Source organism: Nuphar pumila, chromosome 8 (assembly GCF_984573655.1).
Source record: "Nuphar pumila chromosome 8, dmNupPumi1.hap1.1, whole genome shotgun sequence".
Taxonomy (NCBI): domain Eukaryota; kingdom Viridiplantae; phylum Streptophyta; class Magnoliopsida; order Nymphaeales; family Nymphaeaceae; genus Nuphar; species Nuphar pumila.
The window spans coordinates 85,134,771-85,157,285 of NC_143256.1; positions in this window are offsets into that span (position 1 = coordinate 85,134,771).

A 22,515-nucleotide genomic window follows, 5' to 3' on the forward strand; every position below is an offset into this window, starting at 1 on the left:
TCATTCTCTATATTTAATCTCCCCTTATTTCATTATATGTTTTGTTTATCCATCATGCATCCATCTGTATGCTCCAGTTGTAAATTTCTTATAGAAGCCTCGGATAGAGTTTCGATTATGAGAACATCCAAAGCAAGATAGCTCAGTGGTCGGCCAGAGGCATTCCCGGGTTGGAGAAACTCATAAGATTCTATTCATACCTTGTTGATGTTCAGTAGTAAAAAAAAGAAGAAGAGGGGAATCAATTTACTGTTTTGAATTTCGAAAATCTCATATTTGGAATGGGTTGAATAAACAGTTTGCTGCGTTAATTTTACAGGATCCATATCCGCATTTGTTTTGTTATAAATTCCTCTCAGTTGCTGTGAAATTTCTTTTTCAGTTATAAGTATTTGTCATGAATTGCTATGGAAATCTTATTCTATTTGCTGCAAAAGCATACCAAACAATCACCGTGAAGATATCTTGACATGGTTGCAAAGACAAGCTTAAATATCTTTGTGGGATCAAGTTAATTTCATTATATATTTGTTCAGAATATCACATTTGCTAGTTCCTGCAGGTTGTTGTTCCTATTCTTTTACACAAAGAGATACATGTCTCAATAAACTCAGGTATAGTCACTCTCAGCCATTGGCTGCTAAATGATGTTCTCGTATGTATGGTCTTTATCAAAACGTGATAGGTCATATTCGGTCGCCAGACCTAACTGCCACTTTGGTATCACTACCATCGGAAAGTGCCCATTAACTCCAGAAGAGGTATTATTCTTGCATCATCTTTGCTAAATGCAGTAATGTCTTGTTGATTTTAAAGAGATTCCTCACAAAAACACTCAGTGATTCCAACTGAAAAGACACAAATCAATAACATACACATTATCTTCTGCCATGATCCTTGTTATCATGTACTCGAGATACTTTTAGAGGATGTTTTATTCATCAAATTCAAAGGCTTGGCCAACCGATTTGTCTGTCATCATCCGGATTATCTAGGAATATTGAACTTGCTGCAAGTCACTTGTGTTTAAAAATGTTAAAAATGTGCTTGAAGGCAACTTGGTAAAGACCAAGGATGATTTTTTTTTTTTTGAACTGGGTCCTGTGATGTCCTTGTTCTTGTATTTTGCTAAGCTGTTTATTCCGAATTTGCTAGCTTAACCACAAACTTTAGCTGGTGCCTTCTCTTCTTATGTTCTTTTATATCCTTACTTTGTTGTAATAGAAAATTCAGATAATTTTATTTCACATTCCTGCACTTTTCATCACACCACTGTCACTGCACACAACACCTTACAATTTTCCATTTTGCACTCATATACCCTTCCCTTGCTATACCTTTACCACAACATTATCACCACTCCATGTGCATCAGCACTATGCTCCACATCTAGCAGCCACCATCTGCACATTTCCACCTACTGTGATTTCTATAGTAATATATGCAGCCAACTGCTGCACTAACACCATGTTGCACTTCACACCCACAACTGTTGGCCTTAGAGATGCATTGCAGTTCTAATCCTTGGATATGTATACCATGCTAAATGTCTTGAAAGCACATCGGAACTGACAGGTGGATCATGCAGGTGACTCCGCTGTTATACATTCAGAGGGTTGATGTATCAACTATCTGAAAAGAGTTTACTACCCCAGAAGGAAGTACTATTATAACAAGGTTATCAAGCAATCTAAACTGACAATACCAGTCGAACTCAAGGTTCTTACCTGGCACTCTTTCCTGGAGCTGATTTATGTGCATGTGTGTGTTCCATGTTTTAGTATACAACATGTTCCATGTTTAGTATCCACGCCATTTCGGTAGCAGCTACACTTAGTCATGTTTGTGAAGCTGTAGCAGGTTGGGAACTACATGTCTGTGCATCCCATGTTTCCTTTTGCTGTCTCATTGGCATAATATTTCCCTCTCTATTGAAGTTCTGTTTTATGTTAGCATGAAGATACATTAAAATCATCTCTCATCTTCATAATGCAAATATGCTGAAATTGGCTGATGTGGGTATATGTTTTGAAGGGATCCTGGTTTGGAAGTTAACATTAAAAACATGGCTTCTGTCAAATGATTCAAAGAGGGCTGAATGCAATAGGAAATTAGTTTGTTTCTAAGAAATTCCAGCTTGGGTAAGGTCATGATCAAATGATTATCTGGAATAACATAAAGAATTTCCTCTAACACACATAGGTCCTCATATGAGTTTGAACATTGAAATTTTGATATAGCATCCTTCATTTCCTATGTATTTTTCTTTTGCACTTTGCTCTATATTCACTCCATCTTGCAGGAAATACATGAAAATAGCTATCCTCTTAGAGATTCTTTCAATTTTTAATCAGATTCGAGTTGTAATAGCTAGATTTGAATAAGAAATTACATTTCCTGTCTTAGGTAGAATGAATAAGCATTATAAAATTACAAATTGCCTGTTTTCATTCATCTTTTCCTTTATTTCTCAAAATTCTCACAAATGGTGAAACACGAATGACACGTGCACCATTTCGTAAGAGGTAATTGATCATAAGTTGATGATTTACACCAACGGCCATAGTCGGGGTGTAAACAAGACTTAGGATTTTTATCTTTTACGAAATAACACTGGATCCACACTGGATCCATTTTCAAAATTCATCATATTTCCTTAAATATTTTCTCCTTTTATTAGAATTTAACTTAAAATTGACTCAAAATATATACCAATGGCCATAGTCAGGGTATATTGAGAGTTAATTTCATTTTAAATTCTATAAAAGCACCAAATATATTTTATTCTTCTCTTGAATTTAAATATAGATTATTATATAATACATTCAATGACCATAGTCAAGGATGTATTATATCTTCAATCTTGTTTTAATTCATTTAAAGAATGGAATAGCTTTTCAAAATCCAATTTCAAAAATTTAAATTCATTCATCATTTAGATAGAATTGCATCATATTTTTAAATTCTTTTTCATAAATCCAAGTAATTCTTTCCTTCATTTCTCAGATCAAACCCCATTCATAAATTCAAATTCAACTCTATTTCTCAAAAGAATTCAAGAATCCAATTTCAAGGTCCCATTTGACTTTGAAACTTCAGAATCATCTTGTATTTCGAATTCCAAATTCTAAATCCAATTTAACTTTGAAATTCATTTGTATGTTCAAGATTCAAATTCTAAAATTCGTTTTCCAAGTTCAACTTAAACTTGGAAGTTCTTGATTCATCTCCTGAATTTAACTCCAAATCCATTTTAGGGTCCAGAGTCCAATTCTACATTGGATTTTAGATTTCAGATCTAAATCCATTCTAGGATCCAGAAATCAATTCTACATTTGGATCTCAGATTTCAGATCCAAAATCATTCTAGGATCCAGAACCCAACTTCCACATTGGATCTCAGACTCCATATCCAAATCCATCTTAGGATCCAGAGTCCCACTCTACATTGGATCTCAGACTTCAGATCCAATTCCACTTCTTGGATCTCAGACTTCAGATCCAAATCCATTTTAGGGTCCAGAATTTAATCACACTTTGGATCTCAGTCTTCAGATCCAAAATTCAATTCCATTTCCAATTCTAGATTTCAAATCGAATTCCATCTACAGATCACATCTGAATTTCTTAAATTCATTTTTAAATACCATTTGATTTTCTCAGATCCATTCTAAATTTCAAAACTTCAAAATCTAAATTCAAATTCCATCTCAAGTATTCATTTCCTTTCCTAAATTCAAAGTTCAAATTCAAAGTCCATTTCTGACTTTGAAACTTCATTTTAAAGCTTTAAGTCATTCCTTCTCATTTATTCTTCCAATCCTGATTTACTTCAAAAACTTAGAACTCCTCTGATCCATCTCGAAGTTCTAAGTTAGATTCAAATCATTTCTTCACTCCCTTATCAAATCCATCTCAGAACACTTGGAAATTTTCAAAACATCTTTCAAAAGGAGCATACATTCTTGCATTGCACAAGCATGATTCTTTGTGCATTTAGAGTTAGAATAAATTCTCAGATTATATTTAGGCAAAGAGAAAGGCATAGATTCGATCCTTGGTCCGATTACCCCTGGTAAAGGCGCCAGGAACGGTCGAACCTTGTACCGACAAGCGAATCCCGTCTCTCCATCTTTTTCCCGCAAATTTTCAAAACGGAGGCGAGTTATTTGCTAAATATCTTTCAAATCAAGGTCAAGTGAAAACCCGCAAAAGAGTTCCTCTTCTCTCTCTCTTTCTTTCTTTTCTCTTCTCTCTCTTCTTTTCTCTCTTTTATTTTTCTCCCTTCAAAAAGGAGGAAAATAGAGGTTAGAAAAGGGAAAGAGAATGAAGAGAGAGAAACCAACAAGAGAACAGGAAAAATTTTGCGATGATCACACCACTGTCCAACCACAGATAGTCCCATTTCGGTTCGAGGTCGAACCACCAATCATCTTATCGCAAAAGGAAAATTCAAAAGCTATTTAGTCTCAGCAATGAGACGCCCAAGACTGATCCCTTTTCAAGCTTTAGGGACCCCATTTTTCCTTCCCTTTGCAAAACCCCTAACGGATTTATTGTGCAAAATCCGAAGGTTCCATCATGGTCTCTTCCTTTGAGGATTCCATTTCACTTTCGCCCAATCAGGATAAGGGCATAAACCCGAGCCTCATTTGATGAGGTATTTCATTTTCTGCTCGATCAGGATAAGGGTATAAACTTGAGCCTCCTTTTATGAGGTATTTTATTTTCTGCCCGATCAGGATAAGGGTATAAACCTGAGCCTCCTTTGATGAGGTATTTCATTTTCCGCCCAATCAGGATAAGGGCATAAACCTGAGCATCATTTGATGAGGTATTTCATTTTTTGCCCGATCAAGATAAGGGTATAAACTTGAGCCTCCTTTGATGAGGTATTTTATTTTCTGCCTGATCAGGATAAGGGTATAAACCTGAGCCTCTTTTGATGAGGTATTTCATTTTCCGCCCGATCAGGTTAATGGTACAAACCTGAGCCTCATTTGAGGAGGTATTTCCCTTCCGCCCAATCAGGATAAGGGCATAAACCTAAGCCTCATTTGATGAGGTATTCCATTTTCTGCCCGATCAGGATAAGGGTATAAACCTGAGCCTCCTTTGATGAGGTATTTCATTTTCTGCCCGATCAGGTTAAGGGTACAAACCTGAGCCTCATTTGCGGAGGTATTTCACTTCCACACAATCAGGATAAGGGCATAAACTTGAGCCTCATTTGATGAGGTATTTCATTTTCTGCCCGATCAGGATAAGGGTATAAACCTGAGCCTCCTTTGATGAGGTATTTCATTTTCCGCCGGATCAGGTTAAGGGTATAAACCTGAGCCTCATTTGATGAGGTATTTCATTTTCCGCCCGATCAGGTTAAGGGTATAAACCTGAGCCTCATTTGATGAGGTTTTTTATTTTTCCGCCCGATCAGGTTAAGGGTACAAACCTGAGCCTCATTTTGATGAGGTATTTCATTCCCCAATCAGGTTAAGGGTTAAAACCTGAGCTTCGTTCCATGCAAGGTATTTCGTCCCATCCAGGATAAGGGCAAAACCTGCACTTCACTCTCGCAGAATGAATCTTTCTTCTTCACTCTCCATTTCATAACTATCATCTTCATTAGGGCTAATTTTCTCATACCAGTCAGATCCTTCTAACTGAGGCATTTTATATAGCCCAAATTTGGTGTGTTTTTCTTTGCCATTAAGCTCGGCCACAAGCCGGCTTAGTAGCAAAGAGGGGCATCTGTAAACACCCCAAATTTTTACGCATATCCCCAACACTTTCACCAATCACTGCAGTCTGTCTTCCAAGATCTTCAAAGGGCAATATGGTCATTTTCTGAGCTCGGACCCCGCAGGTGTCCAGATTTCATCCCCAATTCTCAAATTTTTTCTACTGTTTTGCTTAGAATCATCTCCAGTCACAAAATCTCAAAGTTCTATTCACATCAAGAGATAAGAAACTTCAGTTCTTCATGCAATATGAAATCCCCCGAGACATGTCATTGCATATCATTGCATGAGCATTTCATATCACTGCACGACACAGCATGTCATTTCGATGTCCAAAGCTCTCAATTTCAAAACTCTCAATCCAGATTCGAGTTTATAACTTTTTCAAATTTGATTTCAAACCTCTTGGGTCTTTAAAATTGCCAATTCTTCCCATTTTACCCCCAGGACTCTGAATCTCAAAAGATTTTCTCAGGAGAATGATCTGGATAGTTTTCAATATGGATTTTTAAATTTTATCAACTGGATCGACTCTGCCTTGAAGAAGGGGACGAAGCTTTGAATTTAGAAATTTCATCTCAGATTTTACCCTTTTGTCAGCAATTTCAAAAAAAAATTATTCTTTTACAAAATCGTCCCATAGAGGCCACCTTTTTTCAAAATTTCTGCAATTAGGCCAAGTATTTCTTATTTGCCAGTTAGTCTAGGTTTTAATGAAAATTCCAAAAAGAGGTTTTACTTTCTAGCTTTTATTTCAATAAAGAAGCGATGTGGGGTCCACCCTGAGGTGGTGCCACATGTCATTTTCTCTCATTTTCCATTTCATGACACGTGTTAGTGTTGGGCCTCTTTGAGGTGGTGCCACATGTCTTCAATCTCCTTTATTTCATGCCACGTGTCAGTGTGGGGTCACCCTGAGGTGACACCACATGTCATTCTCTTTCTCTCTTATTCATTTGCCACATGGCAATATGGGGCCACCCTGAGGTGGCGCCCCATGGCCATCCCTCCTTTCTCCATAACCAACCATGTTTGAATTTCAAATAAGTCTGAGGTGGCGTCATCTGAGAGGCCTCCCCCTGCAAGCTGACACTTGTCAGGTTTGGAACCACCCCGAGTCGCCACATGTCCAGCTCTCCTTTCTCCAGAAAAAGTAGATTTGTCCCCCCTGAGGTGGTGTCATCTGAGGTGCTTCCTTCTGCAGCCGACACATGTCAAGCTCTACTTTCTTCAGAAAAAGCAAATGACACATGTCAAGCTCAGCTCTTTTCAAAAAAAGAAAATGACACATGTCAAGCTCTGCTTTCTTTAGAAAAAGCAAATGACACATGTCAAGCTCTGCTTTCTTCAGAAAAAGCAAATGACACATGTCAAGCTCTGCTCTTTTCAGAAAAAGCAAATGCCACATGTTTCTCTCTACTCCCTTCAGAAAAAGCAAGAATTCAAATATTCAAACTCCAGACTGAGGTGGCGCAAATCCAGAATTTTCTTCCTTAATTTTATTTTTTTATTTGATTTACAAAATAACATCCTCTGAGGTGGCACCACTGTTATCGTTGCGAAATTTTTCCCGTCTTCCCTTCCTTGCGGAAGAGAGAGGGAAATGCTTTTGCGATTCAAACTTGACCGGATTTTGGAAATTGTTTTTGAAATACTCGCCTCCGTTTTGAAAATTACGGGAAAATCCATGGGATGGGGCTCGACCTGTTGGTACGAGGTTCGACCGTTCCTGCCGCCTTTAACAGGGGTAATCGAACCAAGGACCAAAACTATGCTTGACTTAGTTAAATCATCAAAATTGTGTTCTATCCTAAATGCACAGAGAATTCAGGCATGTGCTATGAGATTTTGGAAAATGTAAGTTGGAAAAACATGATGTATGCTCAGAAAACATTTGGAATTGAAAGATCTTTCTCAGGGAAAGTCAATTTCTCAGGAAACTCAGATGAAAGGGATTTTGAAATCACGAGAAAGTTCATAAAGGTGTGGAAAAATCATGAATGGATGAAAATCCTGAGAAAATGGAAAGAATTCTTGAGAAAAGGGGGGTAAATCTTTGAAGGGAAAATGCTTGTCAGAAAAACTTCAAGTTTTGAAAGCTTTCTTTGGAAAATGATTGAAATTCATTGTAAAATCATTTGGAGATGGAAAGTCGAAACTCGGGAAACTGAAATCCTAAGGATCTTATCCCTGAAATACTGGAAAATCGATTTTGATCTTTGAGAAAGGTGAGAGACTTCTTTTGAAAATCTTGAGAAAATAACCCTTTTCATGGAAAACTGTGGAAAAACTTGACTTGGGAAAACCGATTTTGAAAAATTCTCAGAGTTTCTTGAAAAATCGATTTCTTGAGAATGAAATTTTCTTAAGAAAATCATGGGAAAACCAATGATTTCATGATGCAAATGATATGAGTGAATGAATGCACTTTGAAAGATTTTCTAAGAAATTTGTTGGAAAAATGTGTATTAAGTCAAAATAAATCCTTCACATATTCTGACTGTGGCCATGAAGATGTTTAGAGTTTAATTGATTTAATGCATAATACTTTGAAAAATTGGAAATATGATGTGCATTTTAAGATAGCCTAAGAGTGTAGGCTCAATGTGACTGGTAGAGAGATGATAGATCTGGGTCTCGTCCATATTCCGACTAGGGCCGTAGATATGGACTCCACCGAGTTCATTAACTCCCTAAGAGTTGGTGCATGTGCCATTTGTGTACATCCATAGTGCTTTTGAAATAAAATGCATGAATCACATAAACAGGATATTGCAGAAATTCAAACTATATGATATGCATCCTAATCTAAGCACAAAATTAAACCTCTTATTCCAAAATTTACATTATTACATCACTAAATAAATAAAAGAAAGGAAATTGCAGACTTCAACTCCTTCCTTTGAATGTCCCTGCCAAACTTGAAATGGGGTTAGCTCAAATATGTGGGTTTTTCTAACATTTTCCAATAATATTCTGAAATTATTGGACTTAATTGGATATAAACCCTATTTTCATGCTTTCTTGATATTTGAAATGATGTAAATGCAATAAATTCAGTAGAAAATAGTTTGAAATTCGAAATTGTGGTCAAAATGACCAAAATACCCCTAATATTAAAGTTATACCTTTAAAATCAGGGTTTTTGAAGGAAATTTTGGTAAAAATTGAGATTTTGAAATTCGAATTGAAACAAATGATGCATGATGAGACATGATGACATGCTGCTAAACACCTTAGGACTGTAAAATCAGAATTTGACATGCTACCCTTCATCGAAAATAATGAATTTTGCTTGATTTTCACTTGGATCCGAGTCCCGTGGGGCCCTATTTTGATGATATGGCTAAACCGAGCCTCAAATGAATTCCAAATCACACCAAATTAGGTATGAAGCATCTACCTATTTTGATAAACAACCTAGAATGCTAAAACTCACGAAATGACATGGTTTAGATACTAAAATTTAAAGAAAATCCTAAAATGGACGAACTTCGCCTACGGACCCGAACCAAATGCAATACTTAATATGATAATGCAAAAAATTACACCATAAAAACTTCTGATATTTTGCAGACTGTAAATGACCTGAAATTGAACACTTTTAGTTTTTACAGCCTCGAGATTTGAACTACGGTGAGTTCGGTAATGGGAATTTGGTTCTCACGGAGGTAAAATCGACCTAATCTAATATAAAATGCTAAAAAAAATAGAAAACAACCATGGAAATTTCTGATATTTAAATGAGAAACTACTGACACACATAAGAAAAACTTTTATTTTTATAATTTTGGCATTTTATCAACAGGAACAGAGATAAAAATATGACTTTTCATGCCTAAAGCAACAGAACAGATAAATGTGACACAACAGGAGACTGACAAGCAAAATCTGAAACAGATATCAAAATTATTCTAAAAATCATAAGCTTTCATATGCAAACAGAGGACATCCCGAACATGGCATTCACTTTTTACAGATTCGGATTTGGAGCAATACCCAAAGAGAACCCATCTCCTTAAGTTTATCCAAAATCTTATAGGCCCAAATCAGGCTCTGACATGCGTCCCGAACTCTCGGATTTTTGTCAGACATAAAAAAAAATGAGAAACCTCTTAGAAAATCAGGTTAAAAACTAGACATCCTCTTGAGTTTAGAACATCTTTCGGATCGAAAATCGGACCTCACATGAGAGAGATCTTGATTTTACAAGTCGGAAATGAGTTTTTAAAATGCATCCTGGGTAACAAAACCCGACTTACCATTTTGAATGTTTACCGCAGTAAACAAATTGAAATCCTTCCAAATTTTTGGCACATTTCTAGGGACACCTAAGGGCGCATACCATGATTTTTTTAGAATTTTTAACGAAAAATAAATGCATGAAATGATGTGTGGACTGACTGACAAAAACAGAGAATTACTGAAACTGAGCAGAATTGAAATAAATACCAAATTAAACCTAATTAACTTATAAAACATGCTAAATTAACGAAATAAAATACAAATTAAATTTAGCTAAATGCATGAATGCTAAAAATCATCAAGGAAGCATAGTAATATTTTTTTTGATATATGTCATTTTGTGAGAATAGCTCAATCCATCCCTCGGATGAGCTCTTTCTTCAAGCGACAACACGCATCAAATCATGATATTATGAAATCAAGAGGAAGGGAGGTGCACCTTGCGTTTTTATGCAGCTTTGAAACTCTCGAAATGTACAGCTACCAACGGCTTCTTTCGTCCTTTGATCCAGGCTTCAGATGGTTCACGAAGATCGACCCACGCTTAGATCAAATTGGCCACGACACGAGCAAGGTCGGTGCTTCACTGCACCTTCTCCACTGAGCCCAAGGGGGGGGGGCGTGAATTCAGAGGAATACACTTGAGTTCTGAAGGGGATCTAGGCTGAAGTTCAAAATCCAAAATTGGAGTCCCTAAACTGGGCGTGAGTCATTGTACTTGTAGCCTTCTTTTGAAAATTTTGAATTTCAAACAGGCTCAATCTGAGCCCTCCATGTGGCGCCATCTCAGGGCATGCTATTTTGATTTTTTGAGAAAATAAAATGGGAATTTTGTGGGTGAGACACCTCAGCAGGGGAGTTTGAAAATTTTCAAAATGGTGGCTTGATTTTCTATGCAGGAGGCTCCCAAATTGCGCCACCTCAGGGGGTGTTCTCTTGGAGTTTGAAATTCAAACTTCTACTTTTCTGAAGGTTCTTCTATGGCGCCACCTCAGGGGGCTGCTTTTATAAAAGAAATAAAATAAATACAAAATGAAGCCAAGTGGGGTTCTGGAATGGCGCCACCTCAAAAGGGAGTTTGAGGTTTAAAGTTGGAATCAGTAGGAGCATGCCATGTGGTGCCACATCAGAGTGGCTTTTGACACATGTCAGAAGAACAGGGCAGTGGGCTCAGAAGGTGACACCTTAAAGGAGTTTGAATATTCAAATTTCTGCTTTTTCTGAAGGGAGCAGGGGCTGACATGTGGTGCCACCTCAGGGTGGCTCCACACTGCCATGTGGCAGGAGAACAGGAATGGAAGAAGCAAAATGCGCCACCTCAGAGGGGAGCTGTTTCTACTTTTTCCGATGCAGGGAGGTCTGGACATGTGGTAGTTCAGGATGATTTTGCTTTTGACAAGTGTCAGTTGGCTGGAGGAGTCTTCTCAAATGGTGCCACCTCAGAGGGAGATTTGAAATTCAAATGGGGTTGGCTCTGGAGGAATAGAGGGTGGACATGTGGCGCCTCCTCTGAGAGATCCTGCAGTGACATGTGGTGGTTGGGGAGAGAGGAAGAACCATGTGGCGCCACCTCAAAATAAAATAAAGGTGAGTTTATGCAGGAAAATCAGCATTTGCGCCACCTAGGCCTTGTCTGAAATTTTTTGAATGGTTGCTTTTTCTGAAGAAGGCCAATAGTGACACGTGTCTTCTACTTTTTCTGAAGGAGGCTAGAAATGACACGTGTCACCTACTTTTCTAAGAAAAGTAGGGGGAGACATGTGTCATCCTGCTTTTTCTGAAAGAAGCAGAGATTGACACGTGGCAGAGGGAAGAGAAGGAGGGCCAAGTACATGTGGCGCCATCTCAGACAAAATCGAAAATGTGAAGTTCAGGATTTGCGCCACCTCTGGAAGGATTTGAATGTTTGAATTCTAGCTTTTTCTGAAGAGAGCAAGAAATGACATGTGGCATTTGCTTTTTCTGAGAAGAGCAGAGAATGACACGTGTCACTTGCTTTTTCTGAGAAGAGTAGAGAATGACATGTGTCAGTCAGCTTTTTCTGAGGAAAGGAGAGAGTGACACGTGTCCTCTGCAGGAGACACACTTCCACTGGCGCCACCTCAGGGGAGACAAAACTTTACTTTTTCTGAACAGGACAACATATGACACTTGGCATCTCATTGTGACTTTGGAATGACACATGGCACAGGGTGAAGATGGTGGGCACTGACACGTGGCATTAAATGAAGAGGATGTCAAATGACATGTGGTGGCTTCTTAAGGTGGTCCCACACTGACACGTGTCAAAGGATGGCAGAAGAGAGAAGGTGACATGTGGTGCCACCTCTAGGTGAACCCTATGTTGACACATGGCAGGTAAATGGGAGGAGAGAGAAAAGACAAGTGGCGCCAATCCAGGGGACAAGGCTCCTATATTTTTGGGTTTTTCAAAGTTCAGTTTTTTTCAAAAGAAAAGCCTATGTGACACCACCTCAGTGTGGGTCCCACATTGCTTCTTTATTGAAATAAGGACAAGACAACAAAAACCTCTTTTTGAAATTTTCATAAAATCTGGACTAATTGCCAAAACAGAAATTTTTGAAAAGAGTTGGCCCCTGTAAGGCGATTTTGTAAAAGAATGATAGTTGAAATTGTTTGACAAAAGGGCAAAATCTGAGGTGAAGTGGCTGAAATCCATATTGAAAACTATCCAGATCATTTTCCTGAGGAAATATTTTGAAATTCAGAGTCCTGGTGGTAGAATGGGAAGAATTGATAATTTTGAAGACCCAGGGTTTTGAAATCGATTTTTTTTAAAAATAGTTGAAATTCGAATATGGATTGAAAATTTTGAAATCGAGAGTTCTGGATCTCGAAATGACATGTTGTGCAGTGCAGTGATATGAGATGCCATGTCTTATGACATGTAATCCTGAACCGGGCTTTGGAGATTCCCGTCTCCTGTCAGGAGTAGAATCTTGAACATCTGAGCTGAAATAGAGAAATTTTGAGAGTTGCAGATGAAATTTAGACTTTTGCAAGTTCTGAGCTCAGAAAATGACCATTTTGCCCCTTCGGCGATTTCAAAGGCTGAATGATGAGGCTTGGTGGAAATGTTGGCGAGGTGAATGAAAAATTTGGGGTGTTGACAACCACATGGGAGATTCCTGTAGAGAAAATCAAGCCAACTCCCCTTCAAAATTTTTGAATTCTGCTGAGGTGTCATATCTACAAAATTTGCATTTTCATTCCAAAAATCCAAAATAGCATCCTCTGAGATGGTGCCACATGGAGGGTCCAGATTCATTCTATTTGAATTTCAAAATTCTTCAGAAAATCTATAAATACCCTAGCCCACGCCCAGTCAAGGAGAGCTCTCTTTTTAGTTCTGCATTTTCAACTTGAGTTTTTAATTCTCGTTCTCTTCTCTGTGTCCACGCCCTCTTTGGTGCCATTTGAAACTTGACTCTTGAAACTCCAAGAATACCTAAAGAACACAAGATGAGTTCACATTCTAATTGGTTCTAATGAAAAAATGCTCTTGTCTTGATTTGCATATTGAATTTTCGTTTTGAAGAAAGGGTTCATCCGAATGATGGATCAAACTATTCTCATAAAACGACATATATTAAAAATAATTATGCTTCCTTGATGATTTTCTAGCATTCATGCATTAATTAGATTTAATTCATATTTTATTTCATTAATTTATCATATTTTAGGAATTAGTCAGATTATTTTTAGCATTTATTTCAATTTTGTTTAATTTCTGTAATTCTTTGTTTTTGTCAGTTAGTCCACTCGTTATTTTATGTTTTTATTTTTCTCTAAAAATGCCAAAAAAATCATATTATGTGCCCATAGCTGTCCCTGATAATTCAAAAAAAAATTCGAATCATTTGAGTTCATTTTCTTTATTCAAAATTCAAAATGCCAAGTCGGGTTTTGTGACCCAGAAAGCGCTCAGGATGTTGAAGCCCAATTTATAAAATCGAGATCTCCCTCGTGGAAGATTTGATTACCAATACGAAAAATGCTATGAACTCAAAATTAAGTCTATTATTTAATCTGATTTTATCCGGTTTTTATGATTTATGTTGCTGTCTGACAAAAATCCGAGAGTTCGAGACCAGTGTCAGAGCTTAATTTGAGCCTCTGAGACTATGAATTGACTTACATCAATTAGTTCTCTCTGAATATAGCTCAAAATCCAAATATGTAAAAAATAAATTTTATGTTCTGAATGTACTTTGTTTGATTCTGAAATTATGCAATTTTTATGACAGTCTTCAAGCTAGTTTCGTATTTTTTATTTCAGTCTTTTGTTTTGGTATTTAATATAATCTTCTGGTTTATGCGTGTAATGTCATATTTGTGTTTCTCATCCAGTTGATCAAATGCCCAATCCATACAAATAAAAGTTGTTCATATGCATGTCATTAGTTCCTTATTTAATGTTCAGAAATTTTGGGGGTGAATGATCATTTTTTGTTTATTTTTACATGAGATACTATTGATTTTAGTCCTATCAGAACCAAATCTCTGCTACCAAACTCACCGTAGGTCAAATCCCGAGGCTGTAAAAGCCAAAGATGTTTATTTTCATGTCCTTTAGCATCCTGCAAAATATAAGACATTTCTATGATGGATTTCTGCATTATTGCGTTAAATGCTATGTTTGGTTCGTACCCATAGGCGAAATTTGCTTATTTTAGGGTTTTCTTTGAGATTTTGCATCTAGGCCATGTCATTTCATGCATTTTATCATTATATGTTGTTTCTAAGGGTAGAGGGATGCTCTCTACCAAATTTAGCATGATTTTAGAACCGTTTGATGATCGGTTTAGCCGTATCATCAAAACAGGGTTCCTGCGGGACCCTGATCCGGGCGAAAAACAAGCGAAATTCGTTATTTTGGCCAAATTTTAAATGTCAATTCTGAATTTTACAGTCCCATCGTATTTAGCAGCATATCATCATGTCTTATCATGCATTTCATCATCGTTTTATGATCCATTTGCATTTCAAAATCCCTAAATTTTGTCAAAACTCCTTCAAAAACCCTGATTTTAAAGGTATAACCTTAATATTAGGGGTATTTTGGTTATTTTGACCATAATTCCGAATTTCAAACTATTTATTATCGTATTTTCATACATTTGCATCATTCAAATATCAAGGAAGTATGAAAATCGGGTTTATATCCAGCTAAGTCCAATAATCTCAGGATATTATTGGAAAATCTTGGAAAAACCCACATATTTGAGCTAACCCCATTTCAAGTTTAGCAGGGACATTAAAAGGGAGAAGCTGAAATCTGAAATTTTCCTTTTCTTTAATTTTATTTAGTGATGTAATAATGTAACATTTATCTTTCTGCTTAGATTAGGATGCATATCATATAGTTTGAATTTCTGCAATATCCTGATTATGTGATTCATGCATTTTATTTCAAAATCACTATGGATGTACACGAATGGCACGTGCACCAACTCTTAGGGAGTTGATGAACTCGGTGGAGTCCATATTTACTGCCCTAGTCGGAATATGGACGAGACCCAGATTCAGCATCTCTCTACTAGTCACACCGAGCCTACACTCTTAGGCTATCTTCCAAAATTCACTGCATATCTTCAATATTTATAAAATATTTTAGAATTAACTAAGTAAATTACAAGCATATTTACAGCCATAGTCGGAATATGTGGTAATCTTACCTTAGTTTAATTTTAAAATTGCATATTTTTCTGAAAAGATGTTTTCATAAAGAGACATTCATTCATTCAGGATAGTTTGCATCATGAAGTCATATGCTTTTCTTTTTGATAAAATCAAAGGATCCTTTTCTAAGAAAATCGATTTCTCAAAGATATCTTGAAACTCCTTCAAAATATGGCTTTCTCAAAGATTTGAATGTTCCATTCTTAAAAAGGAGTTTCCCAAGGATTCTCAACTATTTTCCAAAGTCCAAAACCGATTTTCACGTCCTTAAGGCTAGGATTCTCAGGATTTCAATTTCCTAAGATTTGATTTCTTTTCTCAAAAAGAGTTTTCCTACAAATCTTCAATCATTTTCTAAAGACGATTTTCAAAGTTGGAATATTTTCCATTCAAATGCTCATCTTTTCTCAAGAATTCTTTCTATTTTCTGAGGATTTCCATCCATTCATGATTTTCTCAAAATCTCCAGAAACTTTCTTAAGATTTTCAAATCCTTTTATCAGAGTTTTCCTGAGAGATTGATTTCCATCATCTGCATTAGAAACATTTTCCAACTCCAAAGCATTTTCTAAGCATACATCATGTTTTCCAACCTACATTTTACAAAGTTTCATAGCACATGCCTGAATTCTCTGTGCATTTAGGATAGAACACAATTTTGATGATTTAACTAAGTCAAGCACACATTTGATCCTTGGTTCGATTACCCCTGTTAAAGGCGGCATGAACGGTCGAACCTCGTACCGACAGGTCGAGTCCCATTCCACGAAATATTTCTCACTATTTTGAAAATGGAGGCGAGTATTTCAAAACAATTTTCAAATTCTGGTTAAGTTTGACTCGCGGAATCGTTTTCCCTCTCTTCCACGGGGAAGGGAAAAATTTTGCAACGATAACACAGATTCTACCGGGCCAGAGTGACACTGAAGATTGGGGTGTGAGCTAGATTGAACTGAAATGAACTGGGTTCTAGGGTCTCAGAACTTGACTAGACTGAAAGGCACTGACTGAACTGACCTTTTCGACTAAATTTTCAAGAAAAGCTGTCGTTTTTAGAGAAATGGTACAGAATGGTCACTGGAGTGAAATGAATTACGAATCTGAGCTAGAACAAAGGTCAATAATACTAAGATGAAATAAAATCAAAGCTCGAACACTAGCTGAACTAACTGGACTTAGCTCAATTTTAGCTAAATGAGCTGAAATGGGCTAAAATGGACTCCTAGACACTTGAAAGTGGATTTGAACTAAAATTGGAGCACTTGAACTCCTGGTGAGCTTAAGATAGACTCTAAGGAATAGGACTGAGTGAGAATGACTAATTCAGAGACAATTGGCTTGGATTTGAATGAGAAATAAGCTAATTTTTGAAGAAATGATCCCATTTTGGCAAGAATGGTCAGAAATAAAAATGGTTTGTTCATTGTGAGCTCAGATAAGCTTGAAATGACTGATATTCTAACTGTTCTGAACTGACCAATGAGCTTGGTTGACTCCGACTGACTGAGGTTCGGGATGACCTAGGGGTAAAATGGTAATTTTCCTAATAAAAGTGGGTAAAATGGTAGTTTTCTAACACAGACTTGGGGTTTGACTCCTACACTGATTTAGCAGGGTTGGCACTGCACGAGGAGGATTGTTTGAGAATGGATGAGGAAAATTTGGGGTATTTATAGCCAGACATGCATTGAATTGCTCGCTTCTCTTTTTTTGAGACTTCTGGAGGAAATTCGCCAGTTTCAATAAAATTTTTGATGTCATGATACCAAGGCTTCTTCTTGTGCTCAGCCTGGTTTATTTGCTCTGCTAGAACGAAAGCAGGTTGATCAAATCTGCCAATTTCAAAGGAGCGACAAGATTCTCCACTCTTGAAAAACATGATGAATCCCAGATTGGCTAAACTATCAGCTACTTGATTGAAATCTCTTTTGATATGGAAAAGTTGAAACTCTTCGAAATTGCTGGCAAGAGCTGAGACGATCTTATGATAAGAAAGTAATTTTTTATCATTCACTTGCCATTCGGCTAGGACTTGATTAACGACAAGCAAAGAATCGCCATCTGATCATAGAAAATGACGGCCATAGCACGCTGATAAGTGGCTCCATCATTCTTAAGCCCAAATGGCATGACCGTATAACAGAAAGTGCCCCAAGGAGTAGTGAAAGATGTCTTAGACTGATCATGAGCGGTTAACTTGATCTGATTATATCCTAAATATCCGTCCATAAAAGAGAACATGGCATGACCCGTCGTGCTATCGATCAAAAGATCAATATTAGGAAGCGGATAATCATCCTTAGGAGTCGCTTTATTGAGATCTCTAAAGTCGATGCAAATTCAAACTTTGTCATTCTTTTTGGGGACAACGACAATATTTGATAGCCAATCTGGGTAGTCAATGGTTCGAATGAATCCTGCTTTGAGTAGGTCTTCCAGACCTTCCTTAACTTGTTGTTCCACTCAAGGATCCATCTTTCCCAGCTTTTGCTTAACCAGCTTGACATCTGGTTTTAGGACAAGACGATGCTCAACCAATTTGGTATCCAGACCTAGCATGTCTTCATAAGTCCATGCAAACACTTCTTCATGCTGTTTGAGAAAATTGGTGAGCCTTTCTTTCTCTTCCGGGCTTAAACTGCTGCCGAGCTTAAGAATTTTAGGATCATCTTCTGATCCAATATTGATATCCTCAGTCGGATCTTGAACTAAGGATGATGGCTCATCTTGTTTCTAAATTGATGCAAATTCTGGTAATTCTTGAAGAGCTGAATCGAATTCTGCGGGTTCTTCTGACTGCTTTGTAGTCTGACCGCATTCTGCTCTTGCTTTGACCTGATGAATCACTGTCGGTTTCGAAAAGGCATTTGGGTTAAGAATTAGCTTCTTGATAGATCAGGAAGACATTCTGAAATTTGGAGAATAAATTATATTTAGGGAAATCGCCCATCATAAAACAAATTGCTTTTGCTGAGAAAATAATTGAAAAAATAAAAGAGCAAAGTAATGGCAAATTTGAAAAGATTTGATATTGAGAAGTAAGAAGACAAATGACATCCAGATAGATCAAGGAAATTTGCAATTTTATTAAAAAACTAAATTGGTCAAGTGAAAATGATTAAAATGAAACGGGATATCATCCCAGTGCGAAAACAAAAGAATAGAAATGAAAAGACAAGCAGATGCCCTCAGTGCGTTTCTTTGATAAAAACAATGCTCTTCTGTGATCTTTTGCCAGTGAAGCCCAATCCAGCTCTTTGAGGATAGTGCTGAGGAATTACTGGCTCAAGGCAGCCATTTCCATTCTTGCCCAGGCCTTGGAAAGACTGATAGCCATGCTTTACTAATAGATCAAATCCCCTTTTGGCTTTCATAAATTGGGAAAATAGGGGATGATCCCTGAATGTGCTATAGTCAATTTGCCCTCCAATCTTGAAAAACTGTAGGCCTCTCCATCGAGTCATGGCCACTGTATGTTGTGGTTGCTCTGTCATTTGTAGTATTCTCAAATTCTCTTCGAAACTAACCTCTTTAATGCCCCTAATACTAGGGATATCAGTAGTGAAAGTGGGTCTGGGAACCATGGGTTGTGCTAGCCTCTGCTCCGGATCTTCATCCAAGACTGTTGTGATCATTCCACCTTTTGACCACTTGACGCATTGATCAAGAGTAGATGGCATTGCATTCGTGTTGTGGATACACGATCGTCCCAACAATAGATTGTACGTTGGTGGCACATTGACCACATGAAAGAGAACTGAATGGACGGAATAATCAATGAAGATCTCTAGGAAGATTTTTTCTTTTGCCGTCTGGCCATGGTTATCGAACCCGTAGATGGTGATTGGGTCCGGGATGTACTCCTTTTCTTTGATGCCCAAAGCTTTGGCTGTCATTTCCGAGCATATATTGAGGCTGCTGCCTCCATCTATCAGCACATGAGGAACAGTCATTCCTCTGGTTCGAATCACAACATATAGAGCATTGTGGTGAAATACATGAGGCTTGGAGAGATCTTCATCTGAAAAAGTAATGGGAGCATCTCATGGCCTGATTGACTATCTGGTCCATGTCCTCAGGAGTTATGCTCGACTTCACCTTGATTTTTTGCAGCAGATCATCTAATACTTGCTGATGCTTGGTGGAAGCTTGTGCTAGGTCCAGAATTAAGACATTGGATAAGGCAGTTATCGACTTTTGTGCAGGTGTCTCACTTTTCTCTGGGGCGGGCTTGATGAAGTGTTCGAGGAATTCAGGAATTTCTTTGGTAGCCTCAGAGGATGCCTTGGCAGGTTTGGCATGTAAGGTCCGGGAATATTTTTGAGAAGTTTACTGCTTACTTAATGTTGATATATATGCTTTCGTATAATTACGAGGTTATATTGCATAATTAAGTATATTTTGAATGTCTTGTGTTTTGGCTTTGTACGCGCGACCCAAAAATCGCGTAAATATACAGTGTAAGTAAGAAGTGCCTAATATTGGATGAATTAACCTTTTAAATTTTAAGGGTTAATTTATAATATGTTTTTATAGTTTATCCCCGAATTGGGGATTTATACGACATAAAAACCTTGTCAGTGCATGGGAATTACGAGTTTTGGACCCGAAATCATAATACGCTTAGTTCTTGCAAACGAAAGACAATTTTATTGAAAGGCCTTAACCATTTCATATTAATTGAGGATAATTAGAGAAGTGAATGATTTATTTGAATTTAACTAATATTTTAGTGCATTAATTAAGCATAGTTTTGAAGTTTAACAAGTGGCGATTTTTGGTTTTGGAGCAGATCAATTAGATGAGGACCCAAATCCATTGGGCGTCCTGTCTAGTGGACATCCTTAGTCTTTGTTGACCAGATGGTCAAGGTTTGACCAGCTGAGTGGCACTTTTGTGACATTTTGCATGGCATTTGAAAAGTAAGCCACTATTGGCCATTGCCTTTTCAAAAAGGCTCATAATGAACAATTATGAGGGGCACACCTTTCAAAGAGAGAGCATGAGGCTGGTGCCCCATGGCATTTCTGCAACATTTTTGAAGGATTTTAAATGCTAGAAACCCATTGGCTGAGCCTTAAGGGCAGCCCATGTAATTCTTTCAAGTTTTAATGGTTTTCAAAGTGGCATTTTTGAAAGAATTTAAAATGATTTCAAAACACCTACATGCATTGGGCGTGGATTTCTAGGAGGGGGGCGTGGAGCACCCCAGCCCTCCATCCTAGCTGGGTTAATCCCAGCCGTCCACTCCTTAAACCTTAACCTATTTAGAGCATTGAAGAGAGAGAAAGAGGCATTGCCTTAGATTTTTTTTGAGGAGCTTCTCTCTCCTCCTCCCCTTCCTTCCCTTCTCTAAACTGTGAGTGAGAGAGGAGATATTGAGTGTGTGTGAGCCTAGTTCTAGCCCCAACCGTGAGCAACACCTTGTTTTTCCATTTTCCAAAGCCTCGTAGGTGAGACACTCCTACACAAACCCCATGGAAGTGGAATTCGTTTCTAGCATGCTTATAATGCACTTTTCTCTTGTTTGTTGCAAAATGAGGTAGTGTGATGCCCATTGAAATCGTTTGGGTTCTTTTTCGTTGAAAACGTTTTAGGTTTTATTATTGAAATCATTTTGGGTTTTCTCATTTCTATAGTTTTCATTGCATGCATTGCATTGAGCAAAATAATGGTAAGACGTCATGAGCTCATATTTTTTTATTCGTACTCATGCATTTGTTGTAGTACGTTACATGCAATTTCTATGAATAAACCATGATAAAATGCTTTTCCATTTCTTGTGATTTTCTATTTCGAAGATTTGCTTCTTTTCCTCGTTTTGTATTATAGTTGCACAATGGCTAGAAGCCATCTCCCACTCAAGCATTATCTTTTGGCCATTGACGCATTTTATGCATATGGTTTGATTCTTGTCCACCGGGCCTTGCCAAGATATTTTTATCTTTTTCTCTTCTCTCTCCATTTTGGCTAGGAGACAATGGTTCGGCCTAAGCCCAGCAACCTGGCTTATGCGGGTTAGCCCCTTTTGGGTGTTGCTGGTCTCGGCCCAACAGGTCGAGCCGTGAATGTGCACATCAGGCTTTCCCATTGTTTTCAGCCTTTACAATTTCTGTTACAGGTTGGGTCATTGTTTTATCTTCTTGGCTGGACGGTCCAAACACGCTGGACGTGTCCAGCAGGGTTCTTACTAGACCTGCCCCCAGTGTGACGCCCCTTTCTTTCTCCCTCTCTTCGGTTCAGCTTGAGCTTTTGCCGAACCCACCAACTTGGGTTGCTGTGGGTTCGGTTCCCAGCCTCAGACCTGACATGGTCTGGACCGAATGTGGTCCAAACCTGTCAAAGGCCTGCTCCAACTTGTTGAGTTGGCGTCATGCCCTGCATGCCCTTTTCCTTCGGGTTTTGATTTTTTTTGGACCTTGCTGCAGCCGTGCAGCAGATAGGTTGCAGCCGGGTGTAGGCAGCTGGTGCACCCTTTCTCTGCGTTGCTGGATGGGTCTAGCTCGGGTCTGGACGCACAGTCCAAACCGTGCTCAATTAGAGCACGCCCTCCATGGTCTCGACCAGTCGGTCTAGACCTAGACTGGTCTTTTTGGCTGAACAGTGTTTGGTCTGGACGCCCAGTCCAGACCTTTGCTTGCTGTTGGAACCGGTCCAGCATGGGTCTGAACCGATTCAGTCCAGACCTGGGGCTGGTTTGCATTGGCTGAGCCCCAGCCGTGACCTCCCCTAGACTGAACCCCCATTTGGTCCAGGGTTTTGGGCCTTTGCCGTTTGCGGGACAACATAGTTGCTGTCCCAGTTTTTCCTTCATTTCGGCCCCAGC